Source organism: Plectropomus leopardus, chromosome 7, assembly GCF_008729295.1.
Source record: "Plectropomus leopardus isolate mb chromosome 7, YSFRI_Pleo_2.0, whole genome shotgun sequence".
NCBI lineage: Eukaryota > Metazoa > Chordata > Actinopteri > Perciformes > Serranidae > Plectropomus > Plectropomus leopardus.
Window position 1 is genome coordinate 34456585 of NC_056469.1, and position 23279 is coordinate 34479863.

The 23279-nt window shown below is 41.2% G+C and overlaps 1 protein-coding gene across 1 annotated transcript in view; it reads right to left on the reverse strand.

The window, feature by feature from the left end:
• Nucleotides 1-13079, reverse strand: part of col6a4a (collagen, type VI, alpha 4a) — a 70081-nt gene extending 57002 nt beyond the window's left edge. Inside the window, exons 1-2 of the mRNA XM_042489514.1 lie at nucleotides 13040-13079; nucleotides 5941-6012 (exon numbers count right to left, since the gene is read on the reverse strand). The gene's annotated coding sequence lies outside the window, so the exon portion shown is untranslated. The remainder of the gene's footprint in view (nucleotides 1-5940; nucleotides 6013-13039) is intronic.
• Between the last annotated feature and the right edge of the window lie 10200 nt (nucleotides 13080-23279).

Genomic DNA, 23279 nt, shown 5'->3' on the forward strand with positions numbered 1-23279 from the left:
CCGTGTTTATGTCACTCGATTTCTCACCTGAGGAGCCAAAGTCTTCAGCTGTGACTAAACAACGTTCCACAGCAACATATTCCAAGAGCTTTCGTCACTGGCAAGCTGTTAAACATGTTTGTTTTCCCAGTTTGTTTTTTTTATCTCCGCTGATGGAGATTCTTGACGTTACAGCCATCAGCGACATTTTAGACAATAATGTTCCTCCGGCTTTGTGTTCACAGTTTGTGTTTGTTTATTTCAAACCCTCTTACCTAAAGCCAACTCTGCCTCGCCAAGTTTTATTTAATCATCGGTCTTTTCCTAATCAGAACCACACCGTAGTTACCATGCACAATTTATAAAGTAAGAACTTAAAACCTATAAACCAATGCTTTGGACAAAAACAGAAAACTGTTGTTAGTGAATAAATCCAATAACCAGCTCAATCCCAAACACACCTGCTGCGTTCAGGCTCATGTGACACAAAAAGGAGTCGGCCACTTTGAGTCCGTCAGAGCTTCAACAGTAAGATAATTAATCGTTAATCGCAAAATATCTTCGTTTTTCAAACACAAATGCCAAATTGTTCACTCGTCACATCTTTTCAGTTGTTATCTCTGTATCTTTTCTCTCACCCACAGTCACTCCAGGATTTCACAGCCTTATTTTATGAATTGTGGGGGCCTCTAATACCTCATTTTAAGGCTACTTTAAAAAAAAAAAAGAAGTTTGCATTTAAATTGTTGGGGCGAGTATACACTGAGACAGGTGTCTCCTGGTAAACAGAGAGAGACGGTGAGGTTAGTGGGGCTGAACAACTCAATATACTACAATAAATATGCTTTTACCTGTTTTTAAATCATCAGTTTTGCAGTAAAATTGAGGTGACTGGACAATTTAAGATGCCACCTTTGGTTTTAGGAAACAGATTTTTAATTTTTTGACATTTAAAAATACCATTTTAGCAGTTTTACACAGGAACGACACCAAGCAGCAGCGAAGTGGGGCTTGCCACAATAATTAAAGTTTTGTGCAGCCGGAGGGCAGGTCAGCAGGTCACAGGTGTCAAAGGACTCTTTTTACTGATTGGCTGCAGGTATTTGCTGTCCTGGAGTGGAGTGAGCAGGAAGTAAATGGGAGCAAATGTGCAATGTTTGTGTGTCGTATATTTTGGCCATCTAGTGCAGGTGAGATGGACTGACAGAGAGACGAGCATAGCTGCATATTAATCAGTTACATGGGTGCAATGTTGAGGTGTCCACATAATTTTGGCAATGTAGTGATCTGAATTAAAATTATGTTGTTTTCAAAAGGAGAAATCAGAGAGAAGTGATGTGAGCGCAGCAGCGAGGAGGTCAGTCAGAGTTCAGAAACTCTGATAATCAGCCCGCAGTAAATCTAAACCGCGCTGTAAAATGCTAACATGTGTCGGTTCTACCTAAAAAAAATAAAAAATACAAAGGCAAAGCTCGGCTGTATGCTGTAACGTCCCTGTCAAACACCAAGGACAGCCGGCTCCCCCGGGCCCCTGGATGTGGCCCCGGGCGCTTTACTTTACCAAACACCAGCGCTGTGGATATTCTCTCCCTGTGATTTGCTGTTGGTGATTGCGTTGTTTGAAAGGCAGATGTTTGTGCTCTGGATAATCTAAACGAAGGAATTTGTTTTTTCAACGTATAGAGACCATGTTTGGACCAGCGCTGATGGAAAACAGCCACGACTCCACGCTCGGGAATCTGAAAAGTGCGTGTCATCAGACAAACCGAAGCTCTGCCTGACTGAGTTCAAGGGTTTAAGGAGAAGTATGACAAGAAGATATAAATGGATTTAATTAATTGCAATTAACCCGGTGTATGAATGAGCAATCTGTTCACAGAAACAATCCATTCATCAATAAAATATAATTCAGAATGTCACACCACGAAGATCTGAAGTTTATCCAAGTCTCTCAGTCCAAAAATCAATACGTATTAATCCCAAAACAGCTCATTTAGACCGATGTTCACTTTACGCAGCAGCAGGTCAGCAGCTGGCAGCGAAAACCAGCCGACTAAAACATCAAAAAAATGTCTGAGAAAAGCAAATTGGAGTATAATGAAATGAACAACTGAATTCTGTAATTTGTGGTTAACTCTGCACTTAAAAAGCATTTAGCCGGAGATGTTGTGGTTTCTATGTTTGTTGCATCTCGACCGCTGTTCACCAGGACAAAGCCAGACCTGTTATTTTTAAGATTAGCGTCTTTGCTAAAGGAGCGCTCACAGACTGAAAGTGACCAAAGAGAAAGAACGTCAATGGAGACTGAATGTATCACGAGTAAAACCGTGACTCGTTCTTGCCCTTAAATTATCGATGACATTCATAATAATACCCTGAACTTGCTTCATTTGTGTGCACAAATTTAATTTGTTGCATTGAATGCCTCTGATTATCGTAGATCGTAGCTCGCAGTGAATGAATCCTCACGATTAAAGGCGCCGCAGTGTCCGTTTAACTGTCTAACATCCGACCGTTGACCGCGAGTCGACGGCAAAAACATCGACTCTTTCGGCCTGAGATGAGCCAGATCCTTCAAAATAAAAGCAACTCTTCGACTGATCTAATTATAACTATCCCTTTAAAAATCTCATTTTAAAATTACTTTATTGAACTTCCTTATAACCGTATTTTACTAAATAGTATTATAACATTAGTGTATTCAACTTTAGTAGATACTTGATTTAACTTTATCATAACTGTAGTTCATTTAATAATTTTGTATTTTAGTAGTTAACATTAGTTTAAAGGACATTTTAAAATATTAAGATAAATACCGTGTATCGCGCTATAGCCTTAAAATATCAGGATATTATTTTAAAGCCATATCAGCCGGCCCTAGAATGATGTTCGAGCGCTGCCTGAAAGGAGACGGACGGTATTTTGTGACAGCCCGTCTTCGCCTCTCGCCAACAGAGCAGCTAAAATTTGCACAAAGAGTAACTCTTCTGAGTGAGGTTTCCAATGCCGGACCTTCACATATAGTAAAATATTTTCACAGTGTGTTAAGAGTACTTTTACTGCAGTAAAAGGATCTGATTACTTGATAATACTGTGATGGCGAGCTGAGCAGACACATAATTAGCTAACATGCCGACAACCAGATGGACTTATGATTACAGCGGAGTCAGAACCAGACAAATCATTAAACGCGTGTAAGATCTCAAGTTTAGAGAAACAACCAGCTGTTCACAACTGTTCACTGAGGAGCGCCAACATGGCTGCCAGAGCACATGAAAACCATCAGCCTCCATCCAGTCCCAGTCTGGCAGCTCGCGCCTCTTAAAAATGTCGAGGTTTACCACATTTATTTTATGCTAATGCACTTAAGGTGGTTTAAAACAGAGAAGAAGGATTTGTGGCGCGTGGAAAGAGCGCAGTGACAGCTTTTCAAAAGTGAAAACTGAATAAATTCCTTTCTTCTGTTCAAATCACCGAATACTTTTCTCTAACGACACTAAATCGGTGACGCACGAGTGGATCTGATGTCCTCTGGTCAGTCTTCTCTGCAGCACTTTCTGCTCCTTCAGCCCTGCAGAAGATAAAACGGGCCAAAGCTCTGCTGACTGAGGATACTCAGAGTTCACAGCAAGCATCTGCGGGGTTTCTGATAATGTTAGTCGCCACAGAAAACAAGCAGAATGAATTATGGTCTGCCGTCAGTGCAGCGAGGGGCTGAATTTGGACGAAAGCTCTCAGATACAGACACAGCAGAGAGGAATGACTTCACTCTCATCATGTTTCTGCTGCCAGAAACACCAGCGAAATTTGAACACATTTGTAGCTGTTTATGAAAAATGTCACTGCTCAGTCTCAGACTTCTCTGAGGATCGCAGTCTGACTCGCTGTTTTCATTTTGTGTCCAAGGTGAAGACGATTTAAGGCTGAAAGAGCTGCACAGTCTTAGCAACTAAAAGAAACACGTCAACAATATTTAACTGGTTCTTTCTGCACAAAGCACATTTTAAGGAGAGCAGGAATGTCACAAAGACCGATACTTCAGGACCAAGTCGATGCCAAAATTCTGACGTATTCACGTTTCTCCCGTCTCGTAGATACTGGGGACACAAGTCTTCCAGATGCGGCAGCATATACGCCTACAGGTGCGCTAGTCTGCCGTTAAAAGCCCAAAGAAGAAGAATTCCCACCAGCATGAAGAACAACCACATGCAGACGGCGGCGACAAGTGCAGATGCAGCGACAGCTACGGCTCGACTAGTCGAAAAGCAAAGTGTTTTTTCCTGAGATCAGCGTATTTGATGATTTTCTGCAATGAGCACATTGCATAATTTAATTTTTGGAGCTGGACCATTCATTAGGAGCACGGGTGAAATATACTCTGTGTACCTTTCGGTTGTTGGTGGCATCACACTGTCAGAGTGCAGAGCTTACTCTTGGCACAAAAGGAGCAGTGGAACCTCAGGAGCATTTAAAGTGAAACTCGACCGTTCGTACCGCTGGGTCTGAACTCAAACTCGTGTCTGCAGAAGCTGCTCCGCTCTGAACGGACCAACACATCTATCATCACAAAATGCTACTGAGGAAAAGAAGACCTCAGGAAGAGCCCCGCCTCACCGCGCTCACTCTTCTGCACGTACGGTCTGTTTATCTGGTTCCTGAGAAAGTTCAACTTCTGATAAACGCTGCACTCATCACTGTCACTTTTCATTGGTTCCATGTAAAAATATTTATATGTAAACAGGTGAATTGTGTAAATCACAACGTGCTGTTTAGAATTCATAAACTGATCGACGTTCAATTTTGACAAGATGATGAACGGTGTTGTTGTTGCTCTGAATTACATTTTTTTTCAGTGTTTTCTGTAATAATTGTTATAAAGGATACTTTCACCACTTCAGGCCTCAATACACAAATAATCAATCTAAAAAGAGTTTAGTTGAACAGCTCAGTTGCGTCGAAGGCCTGAGCTGAACTCACTGATCTGCTCTTGCTGTTTGTCCCTGCAGTTTGTCTGCAGCTGAACTGGACCACAGCACCAGCTTCTTATTCTGATCCTTCACTCTGATAACAAACGAATGCTGTCAAACTCAGTATGAAGCTCTGTTTGATTTGTTTAGTCTGGATTCAGTCAGTTTGAACCCTCTGAACCTGCTTATCATTATGGAGAAGGATTCTGTGACATGCTTTTATGGCTTTAAAGGATTTTTATTTTGTTCCCTCTCTTGTTTTCGACTTATTTACTGTTGCTGATCTGCAGCTTTTTTGTTTGTTTGCTCTTTTGGTTAAATCCCCCATGAAAATGAAGACTGCTGAGTGAGTGACAAAGGGAAAACTTAAGGACAAATGTAACAAATGTTTCGTACTAGAGAGACACATTTAAAATATCAGCTTACAGAGGCAGAATTTAAAGTCTGGCTGACGTGTATCTGCAGGAAATTCCTCATTACGGATTTCCTCAGCAGATCAAGTTAGCAGGAACATCCTGAAGAAAGTTGACTCTGTAATTACTGTTGGTCACAAACAACATCAACATCATCTCTAAGAGCCGCAAACTAACCTCCTCTAACTCAATCATCACTAGTGCCGGCCGACCGCCAACTTCAGCCTCAGTTACAAATAAAACCCCACTGTGAGCTCCGACGAAGTCACCACAGAGACCATAACTGAGGAGGTTAACCCCCCTCAGGCAGGATTAAAGCACAGAAGAAGAAAAGTATCATCCGAGTGGCTGCAGGGACACGTTCATTAAACACAGGAGGTTTTATGGCTCATTCAAAGTGCTGAATGTATGTTTTGTGATACAGTGAAAGTCTGTTACGGAGATTAATCTGTAAAGTCACAACTGCAAAAAGCTCCAGAGGAGGAAAGAGAAACCAAACGACTGTCAGATGTTTATGACTGCCGGCCTCACGGCTCTGACTCAGTGTTACTGATGACGTGAAGAAGGGAGAGAAGTCGTACCTGGAACAGGTTCAGCGTCCGGCTCAAAGGACCTTCAGCAGGAGGACAGGAAGCCCAGAGAGACTGATGATCCTAGACGGAGAAAAAACAGAAGTTATTAAGCACGGAGAACAATAACGGTACTGCGACTACTACTGCAACTACTGCGACTACTACTGAAACTACTGCGGCTACTACTGAAACTACTGCGATTACTACTGTGACTACTACTGAAACTACTGCCACTACTACTGAAACTACTGTGACTACTGAAACTACTGTGACTACTGAAACTACTGTGACTACTCCTGAAACTACTGCTGTACTAACATATGAAAACATCACACTCCTCTGCCACCTATACTGCCTTCTACCAGAGACAATGACTATCAGACTGCGGGACAATTCGGGCCCCTGCCGCTGGCCCCAATTGTTTTTCTAAATTATGATATAAACTGCGAACGGAGGAATCCCCCCCAACAGTCTTCACTAAGCCCATAATGTCCTAAAATCCTACAAACATCCTAAAATCCTAGAAATACACTCAAATATGAGAAATGTCCTAAAATCCGAGAAACATCCCAAGATCCTAGAAACATGTTAAAATCTTAGAAACACCCGAAAATCCGAGAAATGTCCCAAAATCCTAGAAACATGTATGTGGCTGCTGCGACTGGCCCCTGGCCTCCAAACATTTTGCAAATGTGGCCCGAAAACGAAGCAAGTTGAGCGTCCTTGCCTTATCGAGTTTTAAATGACCTTAATGCATGTGAACGAAAATAACCAATCAGAGCGTCTTATGCAGCTGTCAATCATGTGGATCTCTGCTCATGAACTGCAGTCGAACTGTTAAACTAGGCAGCGCTGATCCAAAATGAATCAAGACTCTGTTAATGCATCGCCTGTTTCTCACCTCAGATGTTTTCAGAAACATATTTTAGCGTACTGTTTAGGTGTAAAATTACTACAAGTTACAACAGGTAACTACAATTAACAAATAATTTGTAGATTTTTAAAAGAATTTGAGGCTGCTCAGAGTTTTTCTGCAATGTCAGTGTTTTTCCATTTATCCATCACACTGTTTTGTACAGTTTTCGTGCTGATTAATCAGTAAACAAACCAAAGAGACTTCTTAATCTCAAAGTTCAGCCCTGACACCAGATAAACAGGAAATAATTCATCAGTGCGGCTGAGAGAATCATCCGTCTGCAGACACAACGTGTGTGTGTGTGTGTGCGCGTGTGTGTGTGTGTGTGTGTGTGTGTGTGTGTGTGGTGCGCGTGTGTGTGTGTGTGTGTGTGTGTGTGTGTGTGTGTGTGTGTGTGTGCGTGTGTGTGTGTGCATGTGTGTTGTGTGTGTGTGTGTGTGTGTGTGTGTGTGTGTGCATGTGTGGTCCACTGTTTACATTAGCTCAGTTAACAGACTCAACATTTGGTTTGTGCAGTTTACATTCTGTGTGAAATCCTCCATCACACCTGCTGAGCTGCTTTAAATTTTTACCGTTTTTATCCTTGCAATATTGTTTTATTAATCTTAGACTACTGTTTTGTTTCATTGTATTTATTTGTTGTTTCTGTCGGTTATAGATTTTAGCGTCCCATCTTATTGTTGCTTACTGGGACCTCAGTGCTTAGACTGGTTTCCCTTTCATGAACCTCAAGTTTTCGAATGACAATAAACCTTCTTGAATACAATCTGAACGACTATCAGCACGAACCCACTGTTGTAGAAAGACTAAAATTTCACCGGCAGCCTTTTTCTGATTTTTTTCATTTTCTTTTTACAAGACTAACGTCAACTCATATGGGAAAATATAAATCAAACTGGAGACACACAGACACATTTCTGCTTCCACACGGACAGGGACCAGGACGCTCTGCTGCCAAGTTATGATTCATACTTAAGTCTAAGTTTTTCACAGAGACCAGATGCGTGTTCCATCTCAGCAGAGTTTCTGGGTAAACGGAGGAAATCGCTGGCAGAAAATCGAGTCAGCTGAGGGGAATCAGCTCCCTGAAGAAGCACGTGGAAGTATCTGAGGGGAGTGACCTGCATCCTGAAATCACAGCACCGCTGATCCTAATCTCACCATCTGACTGGCTCCTGCCTCTGTCGACTCTACACGCTAATGACTGTTCATTTAGAAATATAAACTCTGACCAAAAAAGGCCTCTCCCTCCCGTCTGTATCACACACACACACACACACACACAGTGACATGCAGCAGATCTATGATATACACACAGTAGAAAAATAGCCTAAACACCTAATAAAAAGGGGTTTAAACTCTGAAGTAACCTCATCGCAGTTAAGCCATGTTGACTTTATCAAAGTGTGTGTTTCTCCTCCATTAGTGTGTATGTGGTGTGTAGTGCTGATGTATGTGTGGTATGCACGGCCTGCAGCTGGCCTCTCACATCTGTTGACCTTTGACCTGGGCAGTGCTGACCTTTGAGAGCCAGCACCTGAAGCTTCTTGTTGTGCTGCAATTAAAGATAAAAGACAGAAAAGGAGTGTTTGTGAACGCAGCGCCGTGTTTGGAGATAAATCAGCAGCGTTATCGAGGAGCGGTCACCGTGACTCCTGCGACTGTGTCGGTTTTTTTGAAAATGATGTTATTTTTTAAATGTTATTTTTAGAACACTTTTCATATGAAGGATGCAGCTCCAAGCGCTTTACAATAAAAAATAAATGCAAAAAAAAAAAACAACATAAATGTTTTAGGTTGTTTATCAATTTAACTGATTGATTTTTTGCAGTCCTCAAAAACATCAATGGCACTTTTAAAAACTACTTTTGAGTGATGTGTTTCATTTTATTTATTAATTAATTAATTTTCTCTGCCCTTTGCAAAGTGTTTTTCAATATTAGCGCTATTACTGAATCATTTTTGTTCATTTTTGTTTTGTTTAACACTGATGATTGAGATTTGAATGCTGATGGTGGTTTACACCTGAAGAATTAATAACGGGGCACCTCAAAATTACAGAAACCACAGCAATGTGACAAGATCAGAATTGCACTGCTTTGCCGTTTTTTTCATCGACGAGTCTCTCTTGTGGCCAAAACAAGTACTAGCGTATAAATATTTGAGATTCGTGAAACAGAACGAGATGTACGCACTGCTGTCTACATCAGACAGAAGAAAGCGTATCCACAGATCTGTTTTTGTGCGTGCACACACTTTATGTTGTGAATCTACAGGTTCATGGAGCTGGGAGGTCAAAGACCATTAAAGTAGAGACAGTAGATGATGAGATAGTTAGTAGATGCAGAAATAGAGATGTAACAGTGACAGGCTGTGTGATGCAGCAGATGTTGTGCAGATGAGGGATGAATTATATCTTCAATAATCCTACTATAAATCATACAAGGATGCTTCAGTGCACCCAACACTGAAAGTGAACCTACAGAGATACAACAGAAGATAAAAACACACGTACAGTAGTGTAGAGTTACTGTGACGTACCACAAACACTTAAAGATCCTGTATGACGACTGTGATCGAACATTAGAGAAATATTAGCTCTCCGGGGACGACAGAAACAATCCCATCATTCTGCAGGAGATTAAAAAAACACAACCAGGCAGTGGAGTAACACCAGTCTGGACACATTATTCAACACGTTTCCATTCCCAAGTCGCCAAATAACTACACTTTTTGCTTCCCCTTGGGGTCTCACACCAACGCAGAGGGCATCCTTTAGCCTCTGTCTGTGCCGCACAGCTGTCTCCTGCACGAAACACGTATTAACACGTAGATCACGTTTTAAAGCCCTGACGAAGACCAGCAGTGCTCGAAACATGTTGGTTTTTTTAATGATTTAGCCACTATGGTAAAGGCTTTGTGATGTAATTCCTCCTCGTTTTTCAGGTTTTTCATATTTTTGGAGTGCCTTCCTGTTTATGTTGATGGTTCTCGTTTTCCATGAGCACGCAACGCAAGTTTTTGACCTACGTTCGATTATAGCCAACAGAGCTCATCTCTGTGTTTTTCTACGTAGATAACGTTGTCAAGCTGTTGTAATTACGTTCGTGTTACTTGGTGAGGTTGAGAATAAAAACATTTTCTGTTAAAATAAGTACCTAAAGTACGGCACACGCCTACGCAAGTTGAGCAACACTATGTTAAAAAAAAAAAACGCAAGTTACATCGTTAAAACAATACTGACTTAGTTTCTCACAAAAGTTTTCTGAGCGCAGGTCTGTGTTTGTTAGATCCATCTGCCCCCCTCCTTCCCGCCCTCCGCGGCATTTCTCGCTCTGTATACGACATCGGTTCCTCTGAGTGTCAAATTTAGCCGAGGATGGCTTCATATTGGAGTTAGATGAAAGCTCAGTAATGCCGAAGGGTCCGTATCACACGCTGAGGGAACAAACGTCTGTATCTGATGACCTGGGAATGACAACGAGCCAAATCTGATAAAAGGCTGCCAGGTCTTCCCCCTGGTAATCTAACAAAACGTTCACAGGGACCCTGCACAGACAAACATCTAAGAATATTAATATTATGGACCTTTTTTTCAGTTCCAATAGAAATAATCAGTCGAGAATTGAGGGAATCAGAAAAATCTGTCTGCATTGAATTGACAGCCTGTTTGTAATGAGGGGATTTTTCTATAAATCAAATCAGACTGAATGAAGATGAAATCACCTTTGAGTGGCACAGACAAATTTTAGGTCCCTACACAAGTGTTATGTAATAAACACGAGTGTTTTTCTGCTCAGGAGAAAGTCCAAAATGTACAATAGAAAACAGATGAGCTGCATATGAAGGGGGTGGGTCTGGGGGTCGGCTGTATAGTGAATTGAAGTACGGAAGTTCAATAATGACAAACATACTGAGAGTATTTTAAAAATGTTGCGTGTGGTTTAAAGGTATCAAACAGGTTACAATCTGTTAGATAATCTGATGAAGTGTGCTTTGCTTCAAGTTTACACAGCAGATAATGAGCATATTCAGTAACAGAGCAGAGGAAACTGCTGCGCTCTAAAATATACAGACACACTACCTCACCTCTCTACAAGCCAAGCAAAAGTAAATCTTTAGTGCTTGAAAAGTAATTTCAAATATGAAAAATTCACTTGTTCGTATAGTTTTTGGATATCGCACATGTGACAACATAATTTTTTCATGGTCCTTGTTCTTAAACTCATGATTTGTTAATACATATTTTAAAATATTGCTAAATTTCACTAGATACTTTTAAGAAAAACCTGATTTCAAGACATGAAATGACAGTAGAGATCTCACCTCTCCTGGACCTACAGTGATCACTCTTTCTAAAGTTTCTGAGCCATACTGACATGGGATAAAACATGAAAACAAAGTTTAATTTCAACTTTGCTAGAAATCAAAATGACCAGAAAAACTAACATGTATCTATGTTAACATAGATACATGTTAGGCAACTCAATCATTAACGTGTTACATGTTTAAATTTGGTAAACGCCACTTTGTCCAGGATATTTTATATATCACAATTATTCAATTTTTACGATTTAACTTTCAAACTGCTTTATTAACTCATTGCAGATGTAAAGTCGCTCACAAACATTGTTCCGCACCTTCTGAGCTCTAAAACTCAGACTTACAGAATGATAACAGCCTGAATTTGTTGAGTTTTGTCATCAATTAACTTCCATACATTCTGATTCTGATTTGAATTTCTCAACAGTCTTTATCGTGTAACGCAAAAACTGAAAACAGCTTTACAATAAAACGGAAAAATCTCAGCACTGCATGTTTCAAAAGAGTTTGAACAAAAAACACAAGTGGTGGATTATTGGTGCTGCCATGTGTTTTGCATTGACAGTCTGGTATCGAAGACGCCACACGGTATTATGTGAAAACCCCACAGTGGACCGACGTAAGGGGAGACACATTTGAAACGCACATGTGAGGCTATAGAGGATGAGCAGTGCCAAACAGTTTCGCTCCTTCACACTGTACAGTGGGAAAAAAGAGAAAACACACTCAAAATATAAAACACTACCGTGCTGCGATTTGGGATTTTGGGCTTTTCTTTGCTTTATCCATGACAGTAAATGAAATGTCTCTGGGTGTTTTTACTTTCTGGAAAACTGTGAGGCTTAATTTTAATTTCTTTTTTAATTTTTATGTAAAATGCTATTAACGTAGAAAACAATCATTAGTTGCAGACCTTTATGGAGATGTTTTAAACGTGAAAAAACAGCAGTATGGTCCTTTAATAATAATAATAATAATAATAATAATAATAATAATACATTTTAGTTCCAGTGTAACTGATGTTTCCTGATTACATTCAGGCAAAGAGTTGACATTCATTCATTTACAGACAGCAGCTAATGTCATCTAAAGCTGAAATATAATCCCAAACTTTAGTTTTTACAGACTAATGTAACCCATAATAATGAGTAATAAAATCTGAGAGACTCTGAGAGAGTTAATAACTCCAGCAGCTGACTGACACAGTTCTAAACTTCAACATGAAGTTAAAGAAAAGTGAGCAGGAGAGTACATTACAGTTGCAAAATTATTGATTTCTGCTTCTTTTATACCTTAAAAATGGCTCCTATTCAAGACTGCTGTTACTCTGAAGACTTTATATGCAAAACATATTATACGCCATTAAAAATATGCACGAATATGTATGAAATATGCAGAATGTAAAAGCCTAAGTGATTACTATTAGACTTAAACTAATAAATGCATACAGTAATCATTTACACACATTTTAAAAAAGGACAACTCTCCCTCACATATTGAATATGATAGAAAATAAGGCTTAAATGTGCAGTATGAAGTGACTTCACAGGGTGGAACAACTGAATCTGATCCTAAATTAAATCTTTTCTGGCATTAATAACCCCAGAATGAAGTAAAAACAAGCCTCAGTTTATATTAAGGTGATGTATTGAGGTGATAAAGAAGCAAAGTCCATCCCACAGTAGCTGCAAGTTTAAACCATTGAGATGCAAATCAGCCTTTAAAACAAACTCCACTCTGCAGATCTAAAGGTGAGTCAGGTAAAAACACAAAGGTGCACAGTCCTAATGCATTTTAGAGTAGAGCTGTTTACTAATTCTGCACTGCTGGATGTTTCTCATTCATGCATAGGAGTAAGGATTCACTTACAGGTCTGCTGCTCTGCGTCCGCACCCTCTGCACACTAAACACACCAGTCCTATAGCCATGTAGGGAGGTGTAGGCTTGTTTCAGCAGGAAACACCCCCCAGCTGTCCACTCCTCCCACTGGCCTGCACACTCTGCTGCAGAGGTGGAGGAAGTAAATAGTCATGTGTCAGTTACACAGAACTACAACTCAGTGTTTTATTAATGACCCCAAATTTATCATTGTGATTTAAATCTTTATCAAGAATATTTCTATTGAATTTGAACAAGTTTACACACTTTACGGAGCATAAACATGAAATCCAATCACAATCCTCCCAATTTCACTAACCCCAAATAACCTGCGACCCTCTTTCTGTGAGGGGACGGTGCTAACCACCACACCACTGCACTGTACCTCGATTTCCTCAAATCTGTGCACGCAGCCCTTACACTGATCAATATTTGATATTAACAATGACTCTGCAGATTCTGTGTAACACTGCGGTTACTGAAATATTCTGGTCCTCTACGGAGCTTTTTAGCCTCTTTTAGCTGATGAAGAGCTCGTCGGGCCCCGACACGCTGAGTCGATTCAGCTCAATTTAGCCCATTCTGTTTTTAACAGACCAACACCTACAGACACCAGGAGACACCAGGAGACACCACAGACACCAGGAGACACCAGGAGACACCAGGAGACAGCACAGACATCTACAGACACCAGGAGACACCACAGACACCTAGAGAGGGCTTTTAAGCTGCAGACCCTGCAGACCTTTGTTCTGGACCAACAGACAGCACCACCAGTTGTGATTTATCGACTGGTGGCTGCCTTTACAGCGGGGAGGATGCTCCCAGAGACGAGTATTTTGAAACACGATCTTTTCCTAATCATAACCAAGTGTTTTTTGTACCTCGACATAATCGCAGGTTAACCACAGCGCTGTAGAAACATTAAGTTTCAACACGTTTGCTACATTATGATGTGCAAGTGTAACGTATCTGTGGTTTACAGAAACATACAGTGCCAACATTTTTTGGCAACTGGGTTGCGATGACACTGGTTAAGGTTAAGGTTGCAGCCTTTAATAAATGTACCTCTTAGTAGTGTGTGTGTGTGTGTGTGTGTGTGTCTGCGACAGCTTAAAGTATAATACTGATGTCAGGCTTTGCTCAGCCTGAAAAACTGCAGACTTCGTTGGACGTTGTCCAGGTAGAGCTCGAACACCACTGACTCATGAGGGTTCTGCACTGTTGTGGATCCAGACCCGCCCTGTCAGCCAGTCTAGGTCCACACCAGAGTTTGATTGACGCCGGACTAAATGAACTGAACCGATAACACCTAAATCATTTTGAACCAACCCCGATAAGTCGAGTGTGAGAGCACCTTACTCTAACTGCTCCAACTTCTTTTTTGTCTCACATCATCGGCTGATGGCGTGTTTCCTGTGGGAAAACCCTTTTCTTCAGAGGAACTGGGAACTGCAGTCCGGGCTCACTGTAGGTGATCCAAGGCACTGCCTGAGAGTGGGCCCTTTGCTGGGGCCCCACCTTTTCCTTGGAGCCCCACACAGGAAGCATGTCTTGTCGTATCGTGGTCGGTTGTGTCTCTGAGGCTGCAGACACGGTTCCTGCTGCAGATAACGATTCAGACTTTAACACTTTCCAAGTTCTCTGCTGCTCTTCTTTTTCCACACACTGGCTCTCTATCGCCATTAAAATGACATTATATTCATTTGGAACATTAATAATTAAATCACTTTCAGTTTCATGAATTTTTCATGCGACCAACTACTTTAAATGTTAATCTAACACCAGAGTGAAACTGGTCTCTGTGATGGAAAGTTTAAAGGCGCCTGTAATCACACCAGTACGACTGCACATCACTGCATCAATATGATGAGGTGCCTGTCAGAAAAAAGACTTTTAAAAGATGCGATTTTAATTAATTCCTCCAATCTGACATGACGTCATTACATCAGGTCAAAGGGTTGGCTCGGGGCAGCTAACAGTAAATTTGGGAAGAGATTTCCTGTAGCAGGAGCTACTCAATAACGCAGACAGGCTGAGAAAAAACAGAAATGTGCCAGGACAGTTTTGGAGCAGCTTTTTAGATCCATAAAATATCTTTAACACTTCGAGAGCACATCCATCGTCATGGAGTTACATAACAACTTGGACGCCGAGCATATGTAACGTTATCCAGGACACATGAGTGACTTAAGCCATCAGACAACTGGTGTCAGACACCATCCAAAAGGAAATATTCGAATTTTGGCAGATGCAGTTCAGAGACAGATTGAGTCTGAGACAAGAGAGCTACAGTCTTTGGATTAACTGAACCAGCGATGTGACTTCATCTGAGCAGTTTAACTGCAGCTCCTCAACTCATTCATGGGAATTCATGTTCAAATCGGAGGCTTCTGCAAACTCCAATGTGCCACATTTTTACCTTATTATTTAGCAAATCTGATGAAACTTTATTTTTCAACAGTGCTGTGGTTACCGTGTGGTTAGGTGTAGGCACAAAAACCTCTTGGTAATAGTTTAAAAAAGGTCATATTTTGGCCTAAAATACCCAGTTTTTGATGGCACAACGGAAACGCCACAGATGAACGCAGCCGGTTTTGTTGTTTATCGGTCTTGAACAGCGGTTTGCAGCTGGCTTCCCTAAACATGTGCACATATATAGTCATGTACTGACATGTATCCTGCATAGCACCTTTAAGCAAAAACATGTTCCTGTGTGCATGCCTCAGGTGCTAAAAAGTTCAAATTATGCCAAATGATACAGAAGGCATAAAGTGTGGGAAAATGTTAAAATGTGCACACAACATTAGCACAGCTCACAGACCAAAACATTCACTTTTATTCCACATTTTATGCACTCTGTCACCTTTTGGTTGTGTAAAAACTTTTTATTGCATCTTAAGGTTTTTTGGGGTTTCTTTCTCGCATTTTGCAGGCTTTATTTTCCTTTGTTTTGGACTGTGTACTGGGAGACATGCAAATGATGGTCTAATACTTCCTGAAAAGCTTAAATTCAAGAGCTTAAACCTCTTCCCGCTGTTAACCGCTGACCCCACTTAACTTATGTTTTCCTATTAAATATGTTATAAAGCAGATGTTTGTGCTGGGAACAGTGTGTGTGTGTGTGTGTGTGTGTGTGTGTGTGTGTGTGTGTGTGTGTGTGAGTGTGTGTGTGTGTGTGTGTGTGTGTGTGTGACAGAGAGAGAGAGAGAGAGTCTATATGTTTACTTTGGCCAACAGACACTGTGGCTGATATCTGGAAATGTGAACATGCAGGATTTTTTTGTGGAAAAGTATTTGGTTTGGCCACTGAGAAGAGAAGAAGGAGCAGGAGGAGCAGGAGGAGCAGGAGAAGAAGGAGGAGGTGCTGAAAAGTACTGAAGAAGATTGCAATGAAATATGTGAGGATGTGTTATTCTGTTAAACCCGTGTGTGTGGCGGTCAAGTCGTCAGCAGTAAAACATTATAACAGAAGACCTAACGTGGGAAACATTTCATATTTTGAGACGGTTTAAACTTTGTGGTTCGTTGAGTATGTTTTACAGCTTATGAAATTAAATTATTATGGAGAGAAGTTTGTGTGGTATAAAAATGGCTGGTCTTTTTTTCTACTTTGTTTACAGACATCACTGATGTAAATAAACAATATCATGTCACAAAACGTATGAATGTAATCTGTTACTTAACATTTTGTTTTGTTTGTTTGGTGCACACAAATAATTCATTTGAGAGCATGAATTTGTCAAGTCTTTAAAGCAAAAATTAGTGATTCAAGAGCACAAATAAGTATTTTAACCCCTCCATGACCTGCTGGGCTCTGCAGCTGTTTCAGAAAAAAAACATGTTTGGTGCTCCAGCTCTGAATCACTTCTCTTGCATTCATAATAGTCCAAATATTCTTCCATGTAACTCAGTGTGAGACTGTAGGAGGGGTGCCATCAGTTCCACAGAAAACAGTCATCCTGAATCATCCTCCGGAGGAATAAACATCAGCAAACTCCTCATTCAGGTCCACACATCTGTTTGGCTTTTTCCAGTTTGGGCACATTTTATGCCAGTAAAAGCAAATCATCTAAAGTGGGCGACGCAAAACCCAGAATGGCTCAGTCCAGAGCCAGTACCTAACCTGTGCTGGTAAATAAAGTCCCCAAAAATATCAAAGAAAAAGACAAGCTCCTTCAAATTCAGTGAAAGTCTCACATTCGATCTCATCTCACATCGGTCACCAGCAGTCAGTCATACCGGGACAGTTGGACAACGCTGGACAGACTTACAGAAAAAAAGTCAGATGTCTGAAATAGTTAAAAAAAAAATGTGAAAATGACCCCAAAAAGTCACATACCAGATATGCTTAAGGAAACTGGCATTTCACAAATCCAGAACAAATCACCTGAAACCTGTGAGTAACAGCCCAGCTGTTCCGGCTGCTGTTACTGTCACCTGCACGATAACATAGTGGCCAACTGTCCTGTTATTTTAGGTGCGTCAGTTAAAAACGGACGTCCAACGATGGCCGACAGTGTTTAAACTACAAAAGACGTGCCCCTCTGCAGGCGGTTTCAGTGATCAGATTGGAAATGCATCCCGGTGGCCTTTTAGATTTGGTGCTTATCATTGTGATGAGATCACCTGAGAGGTCTAATATTCCCCTCCCTGTCAGACTGAATAATTAAGTGCAATGAAATGGTTATTAAATGTGATTATGAGGCGACGTCAGCACTTTTATATGCTCCTCTGACTGTCTGCTGAAACAGACATAATAAACCAAACAAAAACTAAACAATGAAACTAAATGACCTCAGCTGAGCTTCTCTTTTTGTCTGTGTTAACTGACCGTTGTGTTCGAAGCATAACAGACTCTGGGGTGTAACCATACAGAGAAAATAATTTATTTACCACAGCTGCTGTTTGTGTCCATTTTAACAGCTCTTCAGCCTTAAAACTGCCCACTCTTACTCATCAACAACTGTGAGGATATTTTAGAGTTGTTGAAAGTCTCCCAGCTGATCCTGAGCATTACTTTTAAAGCCAAAATTAAAAATTAAAAACCGTGAAGGAGGTCAACGGTTTGGCTAAATGATGGCCAGCATCAGGAGACTGTGTGCTGGCCGAGCGGCGTGACTGAAGGGTTAAAGGTCAACCTTTTGATCTGGTTATGAGAAATATGCGAGCCAAAAATCTCACAGTATGACATCATGTAAATACGATACTTAAACAACTACATATGTACAGTTAAACATAATTATCCCACGTTCAGTATCTGGCAGAAAACATTCGTTACAGTGATCATTCCCACATGTGTAGGTATTGTAAAAATCTGAACAGCTACATGTTTTTGGTATTGTGTGACATTTTAATGTGTGCCAGCTCTCCCTGAGCGCCCGTCGGCCCACAGCAGCTCTGAGAGCAGCCTCCTCGGTCATGACGGTGGACCAGCTCTCAGCTGAGCGTACACACAGCAGGAAACACTCAGAGGCTTGATATGTGTCTGAGTAAAGAGCAGATCATCCCTGCAGCTGCTGCCGGCCCCGGCCTGCTGCTTCTTATCAGCCCACAGACTCTAAAGCTCCACAACCACCAACAAGACTTTAGATGTACAGCCGCGATAAGATGAAACAGACTTTAGGATTCCTGAAGCCTAAACACTGCAGCTCCTTCCACCTACACAAAGCAATATTTGTATTGTTTGCTGTCATAAAGAAGCACAACACTGGATAATAGATAGATTATGATTACAGTTCCCACTTGGCAAAACCCAAAAAAGCCCACAAGAAGATAAAAACTTGCGTGGGTGTGAACCAATACATATACAGACATGATAAACAATTCAGCTTGCTCATGTTTGCTGCAACTAGAACAGAAAAAAGACAAGAAGTGGAGGAGAGGGAAGTGAAAACTCTGCAGAGAAAACTGAACTGGACAGGAGGAAGGTGGACATCAGCTGAGCTCTGAGCTGAATCCTGAGGAGCTGGATCATACGCTGATTTTGACTGCACCGAATTCAGAACCATCATAATGCTCATGGATCACTGATCTCTACTGTTTGTTTACTCAGTCCCTCCAGGTTTCTGTAATGTCACATTTGCAACAGAATTCTGCACAACCTTCCAATTTTGTCCAATCACCATGACTTCATCACAAATTTGACTCATTTCATTGTACAACTGCACACAGCATATTGATCCACTCAGGCCCTCTCTTTCTCTACTTGGCAATTTTAAGCCAATACTGGCTATACAGTATCCTCCCCAGATCCAGACATTAGGACAAGAGAACGCAGGCAACACACACACGTACAATCAAGCTACAACTAACGTGCAGTATACACCCCAACAGTATTACACAATGCCCTGAACCCAGGTGTTTCATGGATGCTCTACCTACCAGAATTACACTAAAGTGCTATAGAGATTATCGCACAAATGCCCTACACATAATAACTGCACACAAAACTGCACAAGTCAATTCATAGACTCCACAGATATTGCACCAAGCCCTTTAAGATCCGTATGGACTAGCAGTGAGTAAATCTGAAGACTGAAAAGATTAAATATCACAATAAAATATTAAAATAACAAATATTGCTATTGTAATGTACGTCCCAGCCTTTAGTGCCCTGGAAGGCTCTAATCAGGGCCTAAACTTCAGTGTGGGATTGCAGGTTTTGCACATTGTTTTATTAATTACCACAAATCCAGCACGTTATGTGAGAAAATCCCTCACAATATGTCTTAGAAATTTCAGCCAATGTTTGTATGAGTGTGGTATGTGACTGACTGGCCTGAACTCAGCATCTGAAGGACCGACTTCCTCCACGTGCACAACACTCCTGGCACTGTCTCTCCGTCTCTACGGCAGGCCGCCGGCCCCCTCTGCTGTTGCAGTGTCTCTCTGTAGCATGTGATGAAGGCATGTAAGCATGATGGACCGCTGGCCTAACCTGAAAGAACTTGTGTTCAAACCGCACATGTAGCCATTAAAATCTGTGTCATAAACAACCACAAAATTTAACCAACCAAAAAATGACTTGAGTCCAACCCCAGTCTGATGTCTCGATTAGAAAACGAACTGTCCAACAGGATCGTGTGGCCCATCAGTCTCCGTTCGTACTGCAGCTGTTTAGTCTTTTCTGCCTCTGCAAACATGGTCTGTGGTCACAGCTCTCAAATAACTTTACAAGCTTAATGTTGTTCCCTCTGCCATTTCTGACACTGAGGTTTTTGATATACTGCCGACAGTGCCTTTTACTCTTTGTTTTAACATGTTCAAGAAGCATTAAACTTTGTTTTTAATGTTCAGCTCTTCAAAAATGTCTCTCTCCCTGCACTTGCATTGTGAAGCTCCATCTTAAACAAACTTCAGGTAAATTGAAGCACATTGTGCTGATAATAGGCCGACCTCTCCTGACTGCAGGACTCTGACTTCAGCTTCTGTCAAACTTCTGTGCTGTTAATCATTTTACTCAGGAATTAAAAACTTTTGAGTCAGCCTACTTCTCCTATAGCTGCCAACAGCCTGCCGACATTCACAGTTAGAGAAAGGCTGAAAATAAGCTCATGTGCCTGTGGCCCCAGGCCCCCAAAACATTACATCACTCAGCGTGAGCGGCCGGATGAGACACGGAGCGATGCGTCCTGCTGTTTCTAAATAATTCATCCAAAGTCTGATTAAACCAAATGCAAATGTGTCTGTTTCAGTGCTGTGGCTGTCAAACACTCAGCTGTTCTACAGTCAAAGTCATTCACTGCTTTTGGTTTACCGTGGCGCTATTCTTATTATCATTGGCTGTTTGTGTTGTCTGTCAAAAAACGGCTGGAATGCGTTTTATCGACATTCTATCGACATTCTATCGACTATGTCTCATAATTCAATTGAGGAAAAGTTATTTCGTGATTTATATCATTTTCTTTTTATCACCAATCCCTACTGTAATGAAAACAAAATCAGGATATATGATGTTAATTTTCTCTGCAGCAAGTCTAAAGTCTGTGTGAGATGAGTTTCACAGAAACAAACAGAAATAAATATTCTATCCTGTTGAAAATAGTTAATAGAGTTAATGGGAAATGATCAGTGATTTGTGGTTAACGGGCTGCAGAAACATCAGTGTAATCCCTGAACAGTTTAAAATAAATGTTCTCTCTTCCTCTGAAGTTCCTCACTCTCAGACATCTTGAACTGAATCAGCCACTAAAGTGCAGCTTTAGTGAAGCTGAAGCCCTTTATTGTGTGTTTTGGCGGCCTGTGAGACGATTCATTACAGACTGAGGAGGTTTTATTAGGTTCCCAGTTTTGCTCCACTGTGACTATTAAACAATAACAGTCTTATCTTTCCTGAATCTCTCTCTGCAACACTTCACTCCAGACCACCACATCTCAGCATTTACTGCCCCGATTATCATCAAAGTCTTTGCGGGTGTTCGTTGTCTCCAGGGGATGATTCATAATCATTTTGGTGAATGGGTGGACCTGCACTTGTATAGCGCTTGTCTAGTCTTCTGACCGCTCAAAATGCTTTCACACGATGAGTCACATTCACACACACATAAACTGGTGGCCAAGGCCACTCAGTTTTAAACCTTTCATACACATTTACACACTGATGTAATAGCGATTGGGAGCGATATAGAGTTCAGTATTTCGCCCTAGGATACTTCATGTTGACTGGAGGATTCTGGGTTCTGAGTTTCTGGACTTTTGTGAATTGCAACAATCATGCTGATGTGTCAACAATTATACAATTTACCCATTCCTGCTCCACACAGGGTGAACTTTTTACATTTATCTTTTCTCTCCTCTGGCGCCACCCAGAGGAAAAATGACCATTTTGAATACATCATCAGATTGTTGTTTATTCTTGGGACCATAATGCACAGGGGGGGGCGCGAGCAGCACTTTAGACTCTTAAAAAACATACTGCACTGTCTGTATATCAGTTACTCACCAAGTGTTATCTTGACTTTGTTAATACATTTTTAGTAAACAGAGACCACGTTTAACATCAAAACTACATCTTAACATCTGTTTCCCAGCCCTCACACAACTCCTGCAGCATAATCCAGGTCTCACTTATCCCGCTGTGTGCTCAGCACGTCCTAAACAGATGCACTTTAACTAAAACAGCATGACTCGAAACACTACTGTCTAGCGTGCCGAGTGTGCTCTGAGCATGCGCATGCATATGAGCTCCGCTTCAGAGGAGTTCAGTCACAAGCTGTGCCCAAGCACGCTACTCAGCCGTGCATGCAACTTTCTTTATTGACGTGTTTTAAATCATAATGTTTCAGTTTAAATACATGTGTTTGGGACCAGAGTTTGTAAACAGATGTTTGCTTTGCTGTTAATACACGTGATCCCTGTTTACTTCAATTCACAAGGACGTCCCCCTTTTTTGTATTTGCTGTTCACGCATGCGTTCTCCACGAATTCAAAGTAACATGCGATGAGGAGCTGATATACAAATGGTAATTTTGCAGTCAAGTATTCCTTTGAGCTGGATTTATACCTCTGCAGAGGTTACACTGCACCGGCGATGTAACTGCTATGTGCGTTGGCTTAGAGGATGCGCCGAGGCCGGCGGCACAGTTGATGTTCGACTGTATGTCTGAGCTTTGGCAGCGACAGAGATATCATGTGGGGCCTGTAAAAACTGTGACTGGCTACTTGTGTTTTTCTCATTCAAGTCTCTAGTGTTGATGAGATTGTTGAGAGCGCAGACGACATGAAGCCAGTTAAAGAAAGACACCAATTTCCAATAACACACATTTAGAAAAAACCTTAATCTGCAGACCTTCTGTACTCCAAGATCACTGCTTTGCACGAACAAATAACTGTGAACACAACAACTGCACACCAGCAGCCTCCTGTGAAGGAATTTAAGACAAGACGAAATAAAACTACGTGGATGTAACTCCAGCTCAATAAGTTTGTGTGTGGCCCAACTTCGCTCTGTTTCGCAAAGCAAATAAAAGAATGCAAACACAGTTACGTCTGGGCTGATAATTAAAGCAAGACACGGCCCGACCATCTGCGAAATCAGTCGGGAAACACCCAACCAGAGATCAAACCTACGCTGTCGGTACCTGCGCCAGAGTAAGTAAATAAATCCTGCAGCAGTCCTGTTCTTGTTACTCCAACACTTTTCTATCATCACCTCCTCCACTGACAAGCTTTTTTAACTGTTAGTTGTCTGTAACAGTGATTTTTTACAGTTGAATCTCTTTCTACTGTT